Source organism: Onychomys torridus, chromosome 4, assembly GCF_903995425.1.
Source record: "Onychomys torridus chromosome 4, mOncTor1.1, whole genome shotgun sequence".
Taxonomy (NCBI): domain Eukaryota; kingdom Metazoa; phylum Chordata; class Mammalia; order Rodentia; family Cricetidae; genus Onychomys; species Onychomys torridus.
The window spans coordinates 106,415,036-106,432,407 of NC_050446.1; the positions used below are offsets into that span (position 1 = coordinate 106,415,036).

The following is a 17,372-nucleotide window of genomic DNA, read 5'->3' on the forward strand; positions in this document are numbered from 1 at the left end:
GTCCAGTACCATTCATCCATCCTCTGATCTATGCATCCTCCCAACCCATCCTTCTATCTTATCTGTCTCTATATATCTATCTCTATCTACCTATCATCCTTCTATCTCTCTATCTATCTATACATTCATCCATTCATCCATCTTCCAAGCTTCATACTATTTTCATCCAAAATTTCCATCCCTTATTTTCTTCAGAATTATTTAGCTGGTCTCTAACTCACCAAGCGTATCTTCTATAAAGCTCTCTTTGTTCATTGCCTCCATCATAACCTATAATTTAGTAATTTTGTTTTGCATCTGAAAGCAATCTACCCTGCTCTTCAGACAGTTCCCTTTTGATACCACATCCTCTTAAACCTACTGGGAATACCAATTAGAGAATAGAAGGTTTCCATGTAGTTATTAAAATCTACTTGATACTAGAGACAAAATAGGCAGATCAACAAAACAATACACTTCCAGAATTAGACCCAAATATATCTGGAAACACAGAATGTGAGCAGCATCTTTAAGTAACAGAAAAAGACAAAGTAGCCAAAAGTGTCACTAGAGGGCTGGCTGGCCTTTGGAGAGGGAAGACGTGGAGATGGGAAATGAATTCTCTTTTATGCCTTCCACCGAAAGATTATACATGCACAGAAATTTAAATATTAAAATCATAAAATGGTGAAAGAATTTGATATGTGTGTGTGTGTTAAACTAGATAGGAGGAAGGAAAAAAAATTTTCCCAGTCAAGATTTAAAATCCAGAAACATAATAATTTTAAAAAACTATCAAGGTTTTCAACTTCTGTTTAGAAACACAATTTTTAACTCCATAGGAAGTCAACAGGCAATAGGAGGAAATACTCACAATGCATACAACAAAGGGCTAACACCTTTAATACGGAAAGGGCCTTATCAATTCAAGTTATTCATAAATCTTTGAAAAACTTTCCGCCTCTCTCGTGACCATTTTTACTTGCCGGGTCAATAGAATCAAGTCACCTGGCAGCCCCAATTGCAGAGGTTCTCCAGGGCCTCACACTCTTTCTAGCTCGTGGCAATCTCACCACGGGCACAGCCAGAAATGGTCTGCTGTTCTCGCTGCATAAGAAGCCTGCCCTTCAGACTCATGTTAGGCCTGCCTTCTCCTCACATTTCTTTTTTTCTTGTTTCTACAATTCTTGGGGTGTAAGGAGAATACTTCCGTAGGCTACCATGTTGTTGAACTGACATGCAGTAGATGGTTGCAGGACCCACCATCTCCTTCCCATGTTTCCACGATCTGCATCTCTCTTTACAGAGTTTCCAACCATCTCTCCAGATCCCTAACTACTCCCACCCAGCTGGAAAGATAAAGCTAAGTTCACACACACACACACACACACACACACACACACACACACACACACACTGCAGGGCAAGCCCCAGACACATTGTAACAGTGGAATGGAAATTTAGAGTTAAATTTAGAGTTAAGTTTCTGACAAGAGAAGGGTCAAAGGAAGATGGTTGGTGGAGTAGAAATGTGGGTTCAACTGGAGACTTCCTCTTCTGAGGGTTACCCACAGTTTCTATGCCTTTGAAAGAGGGACATGTTAGCTCCTGGTGGTAACCCTCCTGTCTTCCCTGTTATTATCTAGAATTTGTAGGTTGCTGTACTCCAAATGCCTTGGAGGAATCATTTACAAGCATCATGTCCCACAATGCCTTGGGACCAAACTGGGGGTTGCCATGTCTTTGTAGAAAAGACACGAAGAAAGACAGGGGCTACATCAGCTAGGCACATCACATCCTAGGTACAGGGCAGAAACTCCCTCTGACTTACAACACTGAGAAAAGATGAAAGAGAGGGAAGGAGAGAGAGAAGAAAGGAGAGAAAGGGGGGAAGAAAAGGGACAAGAAAGAAAGGGCAAGCAGGGTGTAGAGGCGCACGCCTTTAATCCTGGCACATGGGAGGCGGAGGCAGGAAGATCTCTGTGAGTTCAAGGCCAGCCTGGTCTATGTAGAGAGTTCAGGTCAGCCAGGACTTCATGGAAAAGTCCTGTCTCAAAAGATAGAGAGAGATTGAAAGAGAGAGGGGGGAAAGAAGGGAGGGAGGGGGAGAGAGAGAGAGAGAGAGAGAGAGAGAGAGAGAGAGAGAGAGAGGAAAAGAGGGGGGGGAGAGAGAGAGAGCAGAATTCACCCAAACAATTACTAACATGGAGCTGCTAACATGTCCCCTAAATACTGAGCATGTCTGCTTAGATATTTGGAAATGTGACTACTGTTGGACACAGGCCACACAGGCCCCACGGTGAACTCACCATGAACCACCAACCATGAGAACACCAACCAGTCAGATTTCCCTCTGGTACTGCTTCCATACATCAGCAGACTGTTCTAGATTCTCCTTAGCAGTATCAAACTCCTGTATCATGCTACCCAGCTTGTCAAAGGGGCCTAGTTTGTCCCAAATGGAGAACAATCATGACTTCTTGCCTGCTTGCTTTAAAAACACATCAAGGTCACACCTTCCCTCCCTAAACCCAAGAGAATGTCCCTCCAAAAGATATTTCCTTGGTCACTGACCATGATCACAGCTCAACCACAGAGAAGCTCCTAGGCCTGCTTTTCATTTTCAACTCAGACCCAGGCAAGCTCCTGTGTTCTCTAAATCCTAATCCAAATTTCCCTTACCTTCTGAACTCACCCAGCCACCTATGGCCTGGACAGTGCTGGAGGAACAGGCTGTCACCCTCAGCTTGCCCTTCCTTACAGTACTTAACAGCTATGATACAAAAACCACCTGGTGGGGCCTTCTTTACCCTCTTAGGCCAGCTGCTCCCATCCTGAGGCCTCCCTTGTCCAGGTTCCCAGGAATGATCACCCCTGCAACAGAGAGCCTGGGCTCAACTGCAGCCATGAAGGAGAACTTGCTCTCAGGGTGAGGGATTCCCTTGGGGTTTCTTCCAGAGAAACATGTGACTGGGCTGGCAGGGGAGGAAGCTAAGGGGTGATGCTGATTCCCTTGGAGACAAGCAGTTGCCAGCTCCCATAGGGGCCCTGGAGTGTGAAGAACAGCAAGGAATTGTCCAGGGACATCAGTGCTATCACTAGCCAAAAGCCCCGCCCCTTGGGGAGGAAGAGCAACCTCCCAGGCATTCCATGCATGAGCCAGTCTCAGGATAGGACAAGCTAAGACATACATGGGAAATACACTCCACACGCAATAGCAAAAGAGGTCCAGATGGTACCAGCAATATCCACCACACCCAACAGGCACTTTTAGAAACAGCTTTGTCTAAAAGGCATGCACTCCTTGCTTGAGATCAGTAAGTAACTAGATACTGTCTAAAAGCTGGTGCTTCTGCCTTCACTATGTTTGACTTTGGGTCAAACTCACTCTGGACTCTGCACGAGCCTGCTAGTCACTCAAGGAGTGTCTGACCACCTAGCTCACCCCTCTTCAAGGCTGAAGGCACAGAAACAAGTCATTGTGGGAAACCTGCAGTCGCTGTGGATTCTAGGAATAGCAAAAGCCTCACGGGATGGGCCACCCTGGGAGGGTGACAACCATCAGTGGGAGATGTATCCTAAAGCAACCGCTCTGAACCCCTCAAGGCATGACCACCACAAGGACCAGAATCCAGACAGTGGTCAACCTCACAACAGACTGCTTGATGATGCAGACTTTTGCCATTACTGGTCTTCTCTTTAAGTGGGATGGTGACTGAGCCCAGCCAGTCATGGCTGCAGAGCCAGGTTTTTGCCCTAAAACTCTGGTTACAATACCAAGCCATGTCTGGAATTAGATACTCCTGGCTTGGCTGTGGTAAAGCAGCTGTTCCCCCAAAGCAGGCCTGGTGCTCTGAGCAGCCAGGTGGTAGGTTAGGGACAGACCTGCCAGCGATGACATTATCATTGACCTTCCAAGAAGCTTCCCTCTTCCCTTTCACAAGCCTGGCGCAAGGCATTTCCAGCCTCTCACACCAGGCTCCACAGAATCAGTGAGGGGCTGCTCAAACCTGAGAAACTTACAGGCTCAGCTTCCCATGAGAAGAGCAGAGGCCAGGCCTCAAGAAAGCCCCGGACCTGAGAAAGGTCACAGCTCCCTCCAAAGACAGTGAGATCCTTCTCTTCTTAGTCCTGTTTCCTTCCAATGCTGGCGCCCTTACTCCCTGCTGTCAGGGAGCCCAGAAGTGCACTCTGGTTCCATCTCAGCCCTGAGTCTGTCTCTCCTATTTCTCCACTGGAAAGACCCAGGAGAAGAAAAGCAGATACAGGACAGAAAGGTAGGACCCTGGTGGGACAGCCCACAGGGAGGCAGGTGGACAGTCCCCTTTGGTAGCTGTTGCTCATTTCCTTTTCTAACCGTCTTTCTGGATGTGTGGCAGGAACCAGGCCCCACCCAATCCCCACCTCAGCTGCCATGAAGGGATAAGGTAAGGTAGCATTCAGTACACAGCACCCGAGGGTCAGGGAACAGGACAGTGGAGGGATTATTTCCAAAAACCATGATGTCCAGGCCACAAGAAAAACTGATGATTAGCAGTGTCTTTGGGAGCCTCTCCAGATCAGACCAGCATGGATCCGGAGAAGAGCCACTGTGAAATCTGATAAAGAGCTGTGCAGACCCAGGACGACACCAAATGTGTTTCAAACAGGAAAGAGTAGGATTGCCTCAAAGAGAACTGAGCTGGCATTTAGCATCTCTCCCTGTGACTTATGCTTCCAAAGAGAAAGGAGTCAACAGAACATCTCCAGGGACCGTGATGTGCAGGCACAGAGCTGGTGCCAACACCTCTTCTTGCAAACTAGAAGGGAGAAAGTTTGCCCCAGGCTCTGGCCTGATGCAAAGGAAATGCTTGCTAGAGGCTCCGCTTCCCCTTTGGGGGCTGGTCTTTACCCCTCCTCTGTACACTATCCCCCCCCTCCCTGAGAGCAACCACACAGTGCTTCAGACTACAGAGCTAAAGACTAACTGGTCAGGTCACCTGAGAGGATAATAGCTTTATGGAGGGGCTGGAGCAGAGAGGGGACAGTGCCAGGCCCTCTGTGCTCCAGCCCCCTCACACCGGGCAGGAAGAAGAGCGGATGGCAAACAGGAAGCCCCAGCGGCGTTGCACCACTCAAGGAAGGAGACTTGAGCTGCGGGCTGAGGCCCTGCCAAGATCGACAGAAGACAAGGGATTCCACACAGTGCTTCACAACTTTGCACGAGCAAATTCAGGTTTCCAACCCTTGGCCTTCGTCTACATGCCTTGGCCGAGGCGGGGCCCACTTCCTGGCCAGGCTGTGTCCTTTCTGAGACTTGCTTACTCTCCATCCTTCCTCAGACGACCTCCATCCTTGGCAGCTGGCACCTGAGTTCCCTGGCAGCACACGGCACCACAGGGAGGGCTGGAGCTGAGCAGTGGTAAAAGCATCCCACACTGGGGTGGGGATGTAGCTCAGTGGTAGGGCGCTTGCCCGGAGCAAGTACAAGGCCCTGGGTTCAATCCTCAGCTCCCCCGCCAAAAAAAAAAAAATCCCACACAAAGCTCTACTCTTTTTACTCTTTAAACATTTTAGAATGTTAAACATTAGGAGACAGCCTTGAGACCTCGGCAGTCATGCTTAGACCCTGAGGTGGGAGCACAGTGGGAAGGTTCAGTACATCTTCCGGCCACATCCGGTCCAGAGGAGGAGAGCATCGGAAGCCTGGTGAATGCTACAGGAGAGAGATTAAAGGGCAAAGCAGAAGAGTTAGTCACCAAGGACCGCATGGTGGGGGGTGGGGGGGTGCGAATGGGGGAGGTGGGAGAGAACGCGGGAGATTCTGACTAGGAGGAAAATGCGTTGACCCCACACACCACAAACGAAGAAGCATCAGAGAAGAAATGAAAGGTCACACAGAGCCCAGTGTTCCTGGTGCAGTGCCTGGCTGAGCCGGTCTCAGCCAGTGAGACAGTAAAGGCTGGGTCCGGCACCAGCCAACAGAGGTTGAGAGTGTTAGGAGAAGGGAAGATGGAAGGGAGTGGTCCAGCAAACAGGCTGTGGGAGAGGCAGACCCGTAAGAGCCAGGCCCAGGGCAGAGCATAAAGCTCCTTGTCCAGGACCATGGGCCTGGCAATCACAGCAAACCGAACCTCAATCCTAGCAATGGTCAAGAGAATAAACTACTTTCCTTCATCACACGCCCCACATTCAGTCCCTTATTCCCACCCCTACCCTCAGAAAAAAAGCCTCCACTACTACTAGCAAAGGCACAGGTCCTATCCAGGCCACCTCACTCCCATGGGCCCCTGGGCAGATGCAGAACTGAGCCGCCACCGCAGGGGGCTGGGCTGGGATTCCCCTAGCAGTTAGGGCTGCAAAGGCCAGCTTCTTCCACACCACCTGGGCCTCTGACTCAGGCCCTGCACATTCAGGTCTGAATTCCCCAGCACAGCTACTGCAGGAGATCTCAGGAAGTGAAGCTGAGGCCCCGAACACCTGCTTCCTGCTCCACAGCAGCAGAGACTGGCCAAGTGAGTGACTGGAGCCACCCTGAGACATCTAGACAATCAGCCTGGCCAGAAGAACAGCAGCTTGTTTATAGAGGGACATCCCTCGGGCATCCGAAGGCTTCTCCGCCTTCTCAATGGATGTTTATGGAAGGAAAACTCAGAGGCCCTTCATCTCTTATGAGGAAACAACAGCATGGTACAAACTAAAAAAAGACCATGAAGGAAGTTAAAAAAAAAACTCTAACAGAAAAAGTAGATATGAAGGTACGGGTATAGGTGTGTAAGAGAGGGTGTGTGTAAAGATAGGCACGACAGTGTGAGTGTGTAGAGTGTTACAGGATGTGAAATGAGGGTGAGAGAGCTGAGTGTGGTGTGTATGTATGGGTGTATGTATATGGGGGGGTCCAGGGCAACATGTCAGAGTTTTTCCTTGCCATACCCCATTCAAGCCTTGAGATAGTGGGATTTCTCCCACCAGCAAGTGGCAATCAGTTCTGGACATCTAGTGTCCCCTAGTCCAGTTAAGTCCTGACACTAGTTTATCTTTGGAGGCAGCACTGGGTCTCATAGGTGGGGACTCAATGCCCTAGACCATCCCCTCTCTTCATATGCCAGTCACAAGACCCAGAACCCATGCTTCTGACCAACTGGGTAGCTACCAATCAGGATTCCACAACACCTCCTCCAGTCTGGCTAATTTACTAGGCAGGCAGCTCACAGAACTCACTCAGGGAAGTACTTATCCTTGAAGGTTGACTGTGAAGCGTATCACAGAGGTTGTAGGTGAGGAGCACAGTGTGAGGTCTGGGAGACCTGTATGCTCCCAGGCCCTCTGTTGGTGCAGGGTACCGGAAGTGCTCTAAACCCCTTTGAGCATGGAGACCTCCCTACAGAGAGATGCCTGAAGCATCACAGCTGTATTGAAACAGGATTGCACGAAAGGGGTGTGATCCAGCGTTTGAGCCCTGGGTGAGGAAAACAAACAAGGCCCCATGCATCATGGTCTCTCTGTTCAGCAGGCCCCTCCCAGCATATGGGCAAGACCACTCTGGACTCTGCTTAGAAGCTGTGCCACCCACTGTAGACGAGGTAGATGAGAGAATCCAGACTGGCTCAGGAGAGCAGAGTCTTAGGCTGCTGGTGGTCACCCCCCATTACATACAGACCCTGGAGGGAAGCGCTTCATCACAACCCCATGGAGCACAGACCCTTTGCTGACATGCGGAGGGGCCCTGTCACAGTGTCACAGTGTATGTATTTTAACCCCCCCCACACACACACACCCGCCGCCCCGTGAACTGAAACTCAACCATGATAGAAATTTCTTGGGATTTGTTTGTCTCAAAGTGGTTAGGGGGTACTGGGGAGACGTGCCTAAGAGGAAACACTCCTGACCTGCATTTCTCAAAAGCAAAGGCTATTTTATAGGGTAATTTAAAAGTCTTCCCTAGAAGGCCAGTTGAACTCCCTTCTGGGCCAGTCTTTGGTCCTCCCTTCCCATCGACGAGCTGGCCCCCAGCTCAGCAGACCTGCCAACTGACCCGAGCAGGTAAGGAAGGACTGCCTCTGGTTTCCTCCCATGATAGGTTTCTGTGAGGGCCACACGTCCTGTTTACAGCATGGTTTCCAAGTCACTGGCCACACTGAAACTCACCTCTGACTTCACATCCCCTTCCTGAAGGGAACCCCACACGGCTTCCTTTTTTGGTGCTAGAAGCTGAGAATCTGAACTTTGTATACTCGAATCTTGGGGTTTCCTCTACTTTTTACCTGAGGTCAGGGTGAAAAGTCAAAAGCCAGGATGGCCGACTCCCTTTGTTCCCAGAGCCTACAGGTTCCCTAGACTAAGGGAAGGGCCTCCAGGCAGCCAGCCACAGCAGGGTATCTAACCCACCTCTTCACAAACATAATGACCTACCATGAACACAGGAAAATGCAGCATCATACAGCCGATCTCCCAGCACCAGAAAAAAAACTGCACATCTGGGGTTTCCATTGCATTCCAAGGGAAATCCTCCACAGCATCATAGTCACACCTGCTCTGCTTACCCTGTTATCAGCTGACTAGCCCTACAAGGAAAATCAGCACCATGAGAAATAGAGCCTCTTCTGGGTCCTCAATGGCTACTTCTATAGAATCGGCTTCACAGTTCCCTAAGTGCCTGGGATGTAAAAGCAGTTTCCCACCAGGCAGATGAAAAGGCAGAACCAGATACAGAGACTTCCCAAGAGGCTTCCCAGATCTACCTTTGATCAATGCAGTGAAGGCCCATGGGCCCAACAGGACCTCCCTTTGTAAGGATCTTAAGGCTTTCCTCCTAGAAAAGCATCCTGACCCATTCAGTGACCCTGGAGTACCCGAGGCTTCCCAGTCCTCGGCACCTCAGCCTCCTGACCACCTTCACCTCAGTTCCAGTTCAAAGTACACGTTTCCTGGAACTGCTCCCACACCACAGCTGACCCTCCACATGGCGCAGCAGACTGATTCTCACCCTGAATGTCCCCGTGGTCCAGGTGATCCTGCATAGAACTTCATAAATAGGGTACCTATCATCTGCAGCTATTACTTAATTCCTCAGAATACCCGAAGCTTCATGGACCCCACCAACTAAAGTCCCCCTTGTGCCCCAGACCATGTTGTAATCAAAGCATCAGTAGGCATACCCAGGTCACCACGAGAGGCATTCAGCGAGTCCAGGTCAGCCACAGGGTTTGGAACACACAAAAGATGCTTAACATAGAACAGTTGAGAGTCCATATTTAACGAAGTTGGTCTTAACATCCCCATCACTGAATTTCACTCACGAGAAGACATCTACTGACCCGCCTTCCCAACTCACCACCCACACAGATAATCCTGGGGTAAGACAGTTCAGCTGCAAGCGCCTGAGGCACGGTAGCTAGCAACCATTAAACCCAGCTATCTCCAGCTCCCAGGCAGCAGGGCTGTACACCTCAGCTCCAACCATCTACTTCTATCCTTCTAGGCTGAGATGGATGGAGGTGGAGCATGACACCTGTCCCAGGTCAGGGAGATTGGCCAGGGTCCTGTGGCCCTGCATGCAATGAACCATAAACACCAAATACCACACCTCTCTCCTGGGGCTTTCTTTACTATTATATAAATAATATGCACATTTTGCTTGTATTTTTTAAAATGTAGATAAGCAGAAAGCTTAATATGGAATGATAATCATAAAAGGACAAATATCAGAATATCCTGTTTATATAGAGTCTACCTAGAACAGGCAAATTCATAAAGACAATATGTAGAATAGTGATAGCCAGGCACTGAGGAGAGCGGGAAGGGAACGACTATTGAAGGGTTCTACATACCAAGATTGCAAATGGGCTTGCTGACACTGAATTGTACACATAAAAACCATCAAAGGGATAATTTTTGCAGTTTTCAATGGGGCATTTAAAATGTAAAGCTATTCCATCTAGAAAAAAGAAGATTGGAAATCAAAATCTCTCAAAGTTCTGCCACGTAGACAGACCTGCCATCAGCGCATTGTCGTCCATCCTTGCAGACACAAATCTAAATGGATGGCATGTTTCACAAAAGCAGTACCCTGCCTGGTAGCTTCCTTCTTAGAAATACATAGTATCTGTCCATGTTTACAGATGCACATCCGTAACCTTTAGTTTTGAAGCCACATGATATTCCATACCATAATTAACTAACTGGAGATTGTAGGCATTGTAAACAATGACTCAAGGGACATCCCCAAGCACTTGGTCCAATTATAGCCTTAGTGGAGTGCTCAGTCAGGGGCTCCATCAGGAAGGTTGTCCAAACAGAGAGAGTGAGCTACTCCAAGGATATGAAAAATTGTCTTCCAAAACTCTGCTCTCCACATGGATCTTTCTTCAACTCCTCTTGGCTTCCTAAGAAACTGCATAGTGTTCAGGGAGTTAGACTATCTTTTCCACAGAATCCGTCCTAACCTCCCCTCCCAGGCCTTCGTTGGCCTCACATATTGCGTGGGCCATGAAGGGCAGGCGGGGTCATCCTGGGACAATGTCCACTGAACTTCTTATCCAGCAGGAGACCCTAGCACCTCTTGGAAGGTGCCCAGGGATGCACGCCTGTGAGGATGTACACATGCTTTTGGAAAAGCTTTCTGTTGTTCAAAATTTCAGTTTTGAGTAAATGTGTAAACATATCCTTAAAATGCAATGGACCCTTCCTAAGGAAACCCAGGGCTAGAAGAGAACCACCTAATCCCTTGCCTTTGAGATGTGGAAGAAAGGCCCAGAAAGACTCAGTGTAAATGTCTCAATAACCACCTTAGGTCCCCAGAATTGTCTCACACGGTGATTCAGTCAAGTCAGGAGAAATTTTGGACACCCAGGACAGTCATAATCCTCCCCATCTCGGTGCATACAATTGAAAGTGAGATGACTGGGGTATCCCAGCTCAGCTATGGCCAAAGGTGTCACATGTCTTCATTCTGGCCAACTCAGTGTTCAATGACGCCACGCTAATAGCTAAGAACCAGCTATACTAGGAATATTTACACTACAGAAACAGGCGAGCACCTCAAAGCAAGGCTTCCCCACACCCCACTTCTGAGAGCTAGCCATTACAATGCTATGGTGTATCACTGATCACAACCTAGCTATGCACCCCTGAGATGCTGACCTCCATTTTCACACCTAACAGCTTCTCTTTCTAAACCTAATTCTCCATGTTCCACCATCACACACTCTCAGACCTATCACAGCCTCCTTCGTATCCATCAAAGAATAGGAAATGTTTTCCTGAAGGCTTGAGGTGTGCCAGGCCCTTTTCTGATGGTAGGTGACAGTTCATTGTCTTCAGAATATCACCAGGGAATAGCTATCAGAATTTCCATCTTATGAATTTTAAACTAAAATCTAACATCTATTTTAGGTGGAGTTCCCCCAGAAGCAGAGACAAGAATTCAAGTTCAAGTGTAAGGAGGATGGGTATGTGAGGCAAGAAGGGGGACACAGTGATGGATGGCTTAGTGGTTAAGAGCACTGGCTGCTGTCTAGGCCGGGCTCAATTTCTACCCCTACATGGCAGTTCACAACCATGTGTAACTCCAGTTCCAGGAAATCTAATGCCCTTATCTGACCTCTTGGGACCCCAAGCACTCACTTGGTGCACACACATACAATGCAGGAATTTATCTATACTCATAGAATAAAAAGTCTTTAAAAGAAGGAAAAAAGAGAAAGAGTTATTCCTGTGAGCAGTTGGAAGAGTGTTCCAAGAAGGAACTTTAGAGACAGCACAGGACATGTCCCAAAGTAATCCCATCAGAGCAAGGGGACTGGGGTGTATTTACATAACCCCTCCCATCAGTCACTGGGGGAAGCCAAGGGCACAGAAGGAGACACTGACCAGATCTACAACATGACCCATATCCTTCAGCTAGAAAATAAAAGCAAGTTAGACAAACTCCCAACCCATTTTACCTATAAAAAGGAGCAGTTAACTAAACAAGCATGATTCGCTGCCAACCATTGGTAAAACCACACAGGGATGGGATATGCCTACTTTGCCAAACACTTTGGGTTGACACAGCCAAAGAGAACACAGGGTATCTTTCTGTCAGCTGTTCAGTGGGGAAGGGGGGACTTGGAAGTCATTAGAAAAATGGCCTTCACTCTCTGGTTCAGCCACAGTTGCCTTGAGCAGGAGTCCACAGAACCCCCAAACTACTAACCCAAGCAACTGCATCAAGTTGTGCTTATAGGCTCTGGTTTCTTCATCCAGGGATGATCAGCAGTGACCCACTCTGTGGAGACTAAGCATGTACATGTTTATTGTACCCACTGCTCCATCCGCTCCCCCCCACCCCCGACAGCCATGTCCTCTGAGGATACACTAACTGGCAGTCACAGGCTTAAGGGGTGAGCTTACCCTGCCTTAAGGACTTTAAAAAATTCTTCTGGGAGTTAGCTGTGTAGTAATGGCATGTGATTTTAGCCTCTAGACCCAGCATTTATGAGGCAGGGGCAGGAGGATCTCTGGGAGTTCAAGGCCACCCTGGTCTACACAATGAGTTTCTAGGACAGCCAGTGCTACACAGAGAAACAAAATAAAACAAAAAATGAACAACCAAAATAAAAACTTGGAGGAGTCAGGGAGGTGTTTATATGTGACAGTGTGTGTGTCATTGGGGTAAATAAACGGAGCACATTGTGAAGGGCGTCAGGAAATAGCATGAAGGACTGCTGCCCTGGCATCATAAACACAGCTGGGGCAGCTCTTGGCAGCTGAGACTTGAGATCAGAGACAGGGCATTTTCTATTCCAAGCACATGACAAGCAGGTTTTCACTGGAGGAGAGGAAAGGAGGCTTGGGCAGGCCCGAAGGCTGTTCTCAGGACAACTCCCACTCTATTCCCTGTCAGCCTTTCCTGAGGACTCTGGCAGTCCTGCTCTGCGCTATCCACCTCCATCTCCTCCCAAGCTGGGAGGACACTTCCTGCCTAAGAACCCCAAAGAGGACTAAAAGCAGCCATCAGCTCAGGTTCTTTTGTGATTGGACAGAGGGAGTCCAGCCCGAATGAGAAGTAGCGGAGAGATGCCAAGGTACCGCCTGGGCATCTCTAGCCGGGATCCTTAGCCATTCCGAAGTAACTTACACACTTACTTCACACACGCACACAGTCAGACAAGGAGCCTGACGCTGAGGCACCAGGAAAGAAGCCAAAGTGAAACCAGCGGGCCCCTGAGATGCTGCACATGGACCCAAACGTTAGAATGAGGAAGAAAACTGAAAACAAGGTGTGGCATCCACTGCCCTCCCCCTAAAATACCACAAAATAGAGGCAAAGCGGGCACCTCTAAAGAGAAGCCAGACTGAGATGAAGAGAGGTGTGCTTGGAGGTCAGGGGCTCAGGGACATCGGCCTGGGCAAAGTGGGGATGATGCTGGCAGCAGAAACCGCGGGAAGTAGAGAGAGCGCATGCCCTGGCCAAGCAGGCCATCCCACAGGTGCTGCTGGCGTGGAGATCTTGGATACCCTGGTCTTCCAGTGGTGGTTTCTCAAGGCTACTTCTCATCATTTGTGTTCGAACCCAGTGTTTCGTTGTGTTTCTGCAGCACTCTCCGATTTGTTAACGAGGGAATGGGTGTGGCTTCCCGAGACTCCCAGCACAGGCAATCTCAAATTCTACCAGCCCATACCCCTAGGTGGCCAGGCAGACCACACACACTTGTAGCGTCAGAAACATGTTTCTTTGCAAACTAAGGTCATCTCTCCAAGCTCAGCCATCGTTTAATGCTCCTTTCTACCTTCCTGAGACCCGTTAGACTGCAGCCGGTCCCAAGAATCAGGCTTTTGTCCAAAGGAGAAAATTGTCCCCACTCAGCAGCCCCACTCTAGGGCCTCTGAGCTCCAATGGGCACCGCTCAGGAAGGCACCACAGTCAGTCCCCTAGGACAGAAAAGAAGGGAGGAAGGGAACAAGGGAGAGAAGGGGGCACTCTTCTCAAACTCGGTATAGCTTAGCCACGGAGGATTAACCCTTAGACCACCTGTAGGAAAAGTTTCCACTTAATAAATGTGGATTGAAAGTACGACAAATCAACCTCAGATTCCTTGTTCACATGCTCTTCAGAAAAGGTCCCCTGGCTGAATCTGGCAGCTGTGTTGTAAGAATCGTGATTCGAATTCTTTCCTCCCACCGCCCCAAGACCCAAGACCACAGGGACAGAGACTGCTCTCACAAGTTATCATTCGTCCACCGCTGCCTCACATAGGCATCCTCCCCTTGGGGGGTGCTTGCTTACCGTAACCCTGGCCTCTGCTCTCAGGGAAAAGTCGCTCTAATCCCCTGGTTTCCAGACGTTTGGGACTGAAGCGCGCAGTTATGAAGCCTGGAACTGAGCTTGCCACTGAAGCACAGGGGTGCTGTGGCTGGTCGAGATCCGTCCCTGTCAGGACACCCCCACTCTGCTGTCTCTAGGACGCTGGGGTAGAGCTGGGTGCAGAGTAAGCACTCTAGATGCACAAGTGGCGAGGCCGCCTTTTGAAAGCACCTGCCTAGCTCGGCCTCCAGCGACCTCAGGCACCAGCTCTGGAGGGGGACGTGAAACCCGGGAGCGGGAAGTGAGCCTAAGCACTGCGCGCTTTGAAACTCTGAAGGCCAAGGCGGTCGGACCGGGCTGGCCCCGGCCGCTCCCGGACGACCACACGACCCTTGCCCTGGGAGCCAGGGGGCGCATTACAGTCCGACCCTCCCCTAAGCTACCCAGGCCTGCACCTGCTGTCCCGCTCCACTTGGCCAGGGAGTTCGGGACACCCTGCTCCGGGGAGGGGGCACTCTCCTGCCACTGCATTTGGTGTCGACCGCAGAAAAGACCTCAAGGGGTCAGAGCGGCAGGATGAACTCCAAGCCACAACTTTCTACCCGGGGAAAGCGAGTGGGCTGGGGCGCCCGTCTGCGCTGCTCCTGGGACAGACCGCATGCCTGGGACCACCTTGTGGCTCTGGGGAGGATTGGCGAGCTGGGACAGGAGAGACTCAGTGGCCCGGCCAGGCCGATCAAGGGCCTATGTGGGAAAACTTTGGGCTGGGTAGGGGGAGACAGGACCCCCGGCGCCCGCACCTTGCGTCCGCATCCCGCGCCAATAGCCGGCTCCTCGCGCCCCACGCCTGGTGTCTTGCCTGCGTCCCGGGCCAGCTGCATCCGCGCGCGCCGCAGGGGTTGGAAAGTGGGGGCGCCGCTGCGGGGGTGGGGGGTGTTCCAGCGTGCTTGGCCAGCGATCCGCGAGACCCGCTCGCTCCGGCCGGGCTGGGCGGCGACAGCGCGGCTGGGGGCGGGCGCCCCGCCCTCCTGGCCCCTCCGCCCCGCCTCCCCAAGCTCTGCCTTTATCTGCCGATCCTTGACCAACCCACTCGTCACCCTTGTAGCTCTCTTCTACCCACCCCTCTTCTCTCGCCTTTCTTCCCTCCTCTCCCTCCCCTCTAGGGGGCGGGGCTTCTCCCCTCCCAGCAAGACAGACAATGCTGTGACTTCTCGTTGCCGCCCCCCCCCCAGCATCCCCCCCACTCCACTCCAGCTCGCCCGGGCTGCCCGCGTTTCTTCCGGACCGGCTGGAATGAATGAGGAGGGGCGGAGGGCGTGGGTGAAGAGGATAAGGTGGCTCCTCTCACCCCACTGCGCCGGCCCTCTCCAAGCGGCATGGAGATTTGGCCTAGACTCTTAGGCTCTCCTGGCACAGTGACAGTCAGTTCCAGGGAGCAGCCCGCCTAGAGAATGCAGATTTCCTAGCAGAGGATGTGCAGTTGGTGGGGTGGGGTGGTGTTTCTTTTCTAACACCCGGGCTCTTTACCGAAAGGGTTTGAGCGGCTAAAGGGCTAAGTGGGCCCCCTTCGACTTCACAGGCCAGCAGACGTGACAGTAATGTGAAGGAAGTCAAGTTTCTTTGTCCATCCCCCGCCTCCTCCTCTTCTCCATCTTTAGACCTCGAGGGAACCTAGTGCATAGGAGGAAGCACCCAGCTGCGGATTCGGTAACCTCTCACCAAAATTCTATACATCCTCGACCTTGCAGTGGGTCCCCAAACTGAAGAGGAAGAGGACGATAACCTAGCAGTTGAAGAAAGGGTAGCCAAATCCCCAAGTGCCGACAAGCGCATCCTGGAAGCCTGGAAGCCAGATAGTCTCTGCTAAACTCATTGTTTGGATCTTGGAATGTGTCTCCCATAGAAACAATGTTATAAACGGCGATCCTTTCCCAGGCCAGCCACAAATTTGCTGAACCCAAAGCGCAGCTGTGGGGTGGTGCTGGAAACGGCCCACTATACTAAACAAGAAGGCTACTGATCAGCTTTTCTACTGTGAAAAGAAAAAAGAAAAAAAAAAAGAATGGATAAATGCATCTAGTTTCTTCCCCTTGAGCTATGAACACAAACCTGCCCCACTAATTTCTCTCCCTGGAGCCTTTACTGTGTATTAGGTAATTGCTTTCCTTCGCAGGTGTCAGGACCCCAGGAGGAATGTAACCTGAGGGTATGGGCGTTTCTTGGGTTAGAACTGCTAGGAGAACTGAGTAAATCTCCAGGAAGCCTTCTCCGAGGGCTCTTTCTTCCCTTCTAACCTGGCCTTCCATGACCTCAGAACCGGACAAAGGGTAGCCATGACTCCTAACAGTAAGGCTTTGCTGTTCAAGACGGTTGCAAGACACTGCTAGAATCCCATTGAGTCAAATAGTCATCTTATAACCAATCATTTGGCTTCCCACCAGTTAGGGGTACACTCCAAATACCAGGACTACTGATCCTCGGCCCTGTTTAAATCCAAATCTGCCAGGGCTAGTGGCACACACCCGGTGCTCTGGAGGCTGAGACAAGACATCAAGACAATTTGAGATCATCCTGTACTACATAGCAAGACCTTTAAAAAGCACCTCAGCTTTTTCTGAGTCACTGGAAACCCCGTTCTAATGGTCTTTTCCTGTAGTGAAGCCACAGGAGAGATGAATGGTTCCTCATCCTTCCAGAGAAGGCAGAAGTGATGCATCTGGGCTGGAGGTACTTTTTCTCAATAGGAAACACTCATTGGATTTTACCTTTCAACATTGCAGATTTTCACATGCAAAGACAGGAAGTTTACTGCCTGTGAAAGCAGCAGAGGAACATTGTCTAAAAGAAACTGCCCAATAAAAATGGTACTAAGCCAGGTGGTGGTGGTGGCAGTGGCGGCAGTGGCGGCAGTGGCGGCGGCGGCAGCAGCAGCAGTGCACGCCTTTAATCACAGCACTCGAGAGGCAGAGGCAGGAGGATCTCTGAGAGTTTGAGGCTAGCCTGGTCTACAGAGTGAGTTCCAGGACAACCAGGACTGTTTCACAGAGAAACCCTGTCTCAAAAAACCAAAAAGGGGCGGTGGGAGGAAGGAACCAAATACTGGGGATGTAACTCAGAAGGAAATAAT

General features: G+C 50.4%; 1 protein-coding gene across 1 annotated transcript in view; it reads right to left on the reverse strand.

Annotated features, from left to right (window-relative positions):
* Positions 1–15,327, reverse strand: part of Rassf2 (Ras association domain family member 2) — a 39,021-nt gene extending 23,694 nt beyond the window's left edge. The window contains exon 1 of the mRNA XM_036185289.1: positions 15,046–15,327. The gene's annotated coding sequence lies outside the window, so the exon portion shown is untranslated. The remainder of the gene's footprint in view (positions 1–15,045) is intronic.
* Between the last annotated feature and the right edge of the window lie 2,045 nt (positions 15,328–17,372).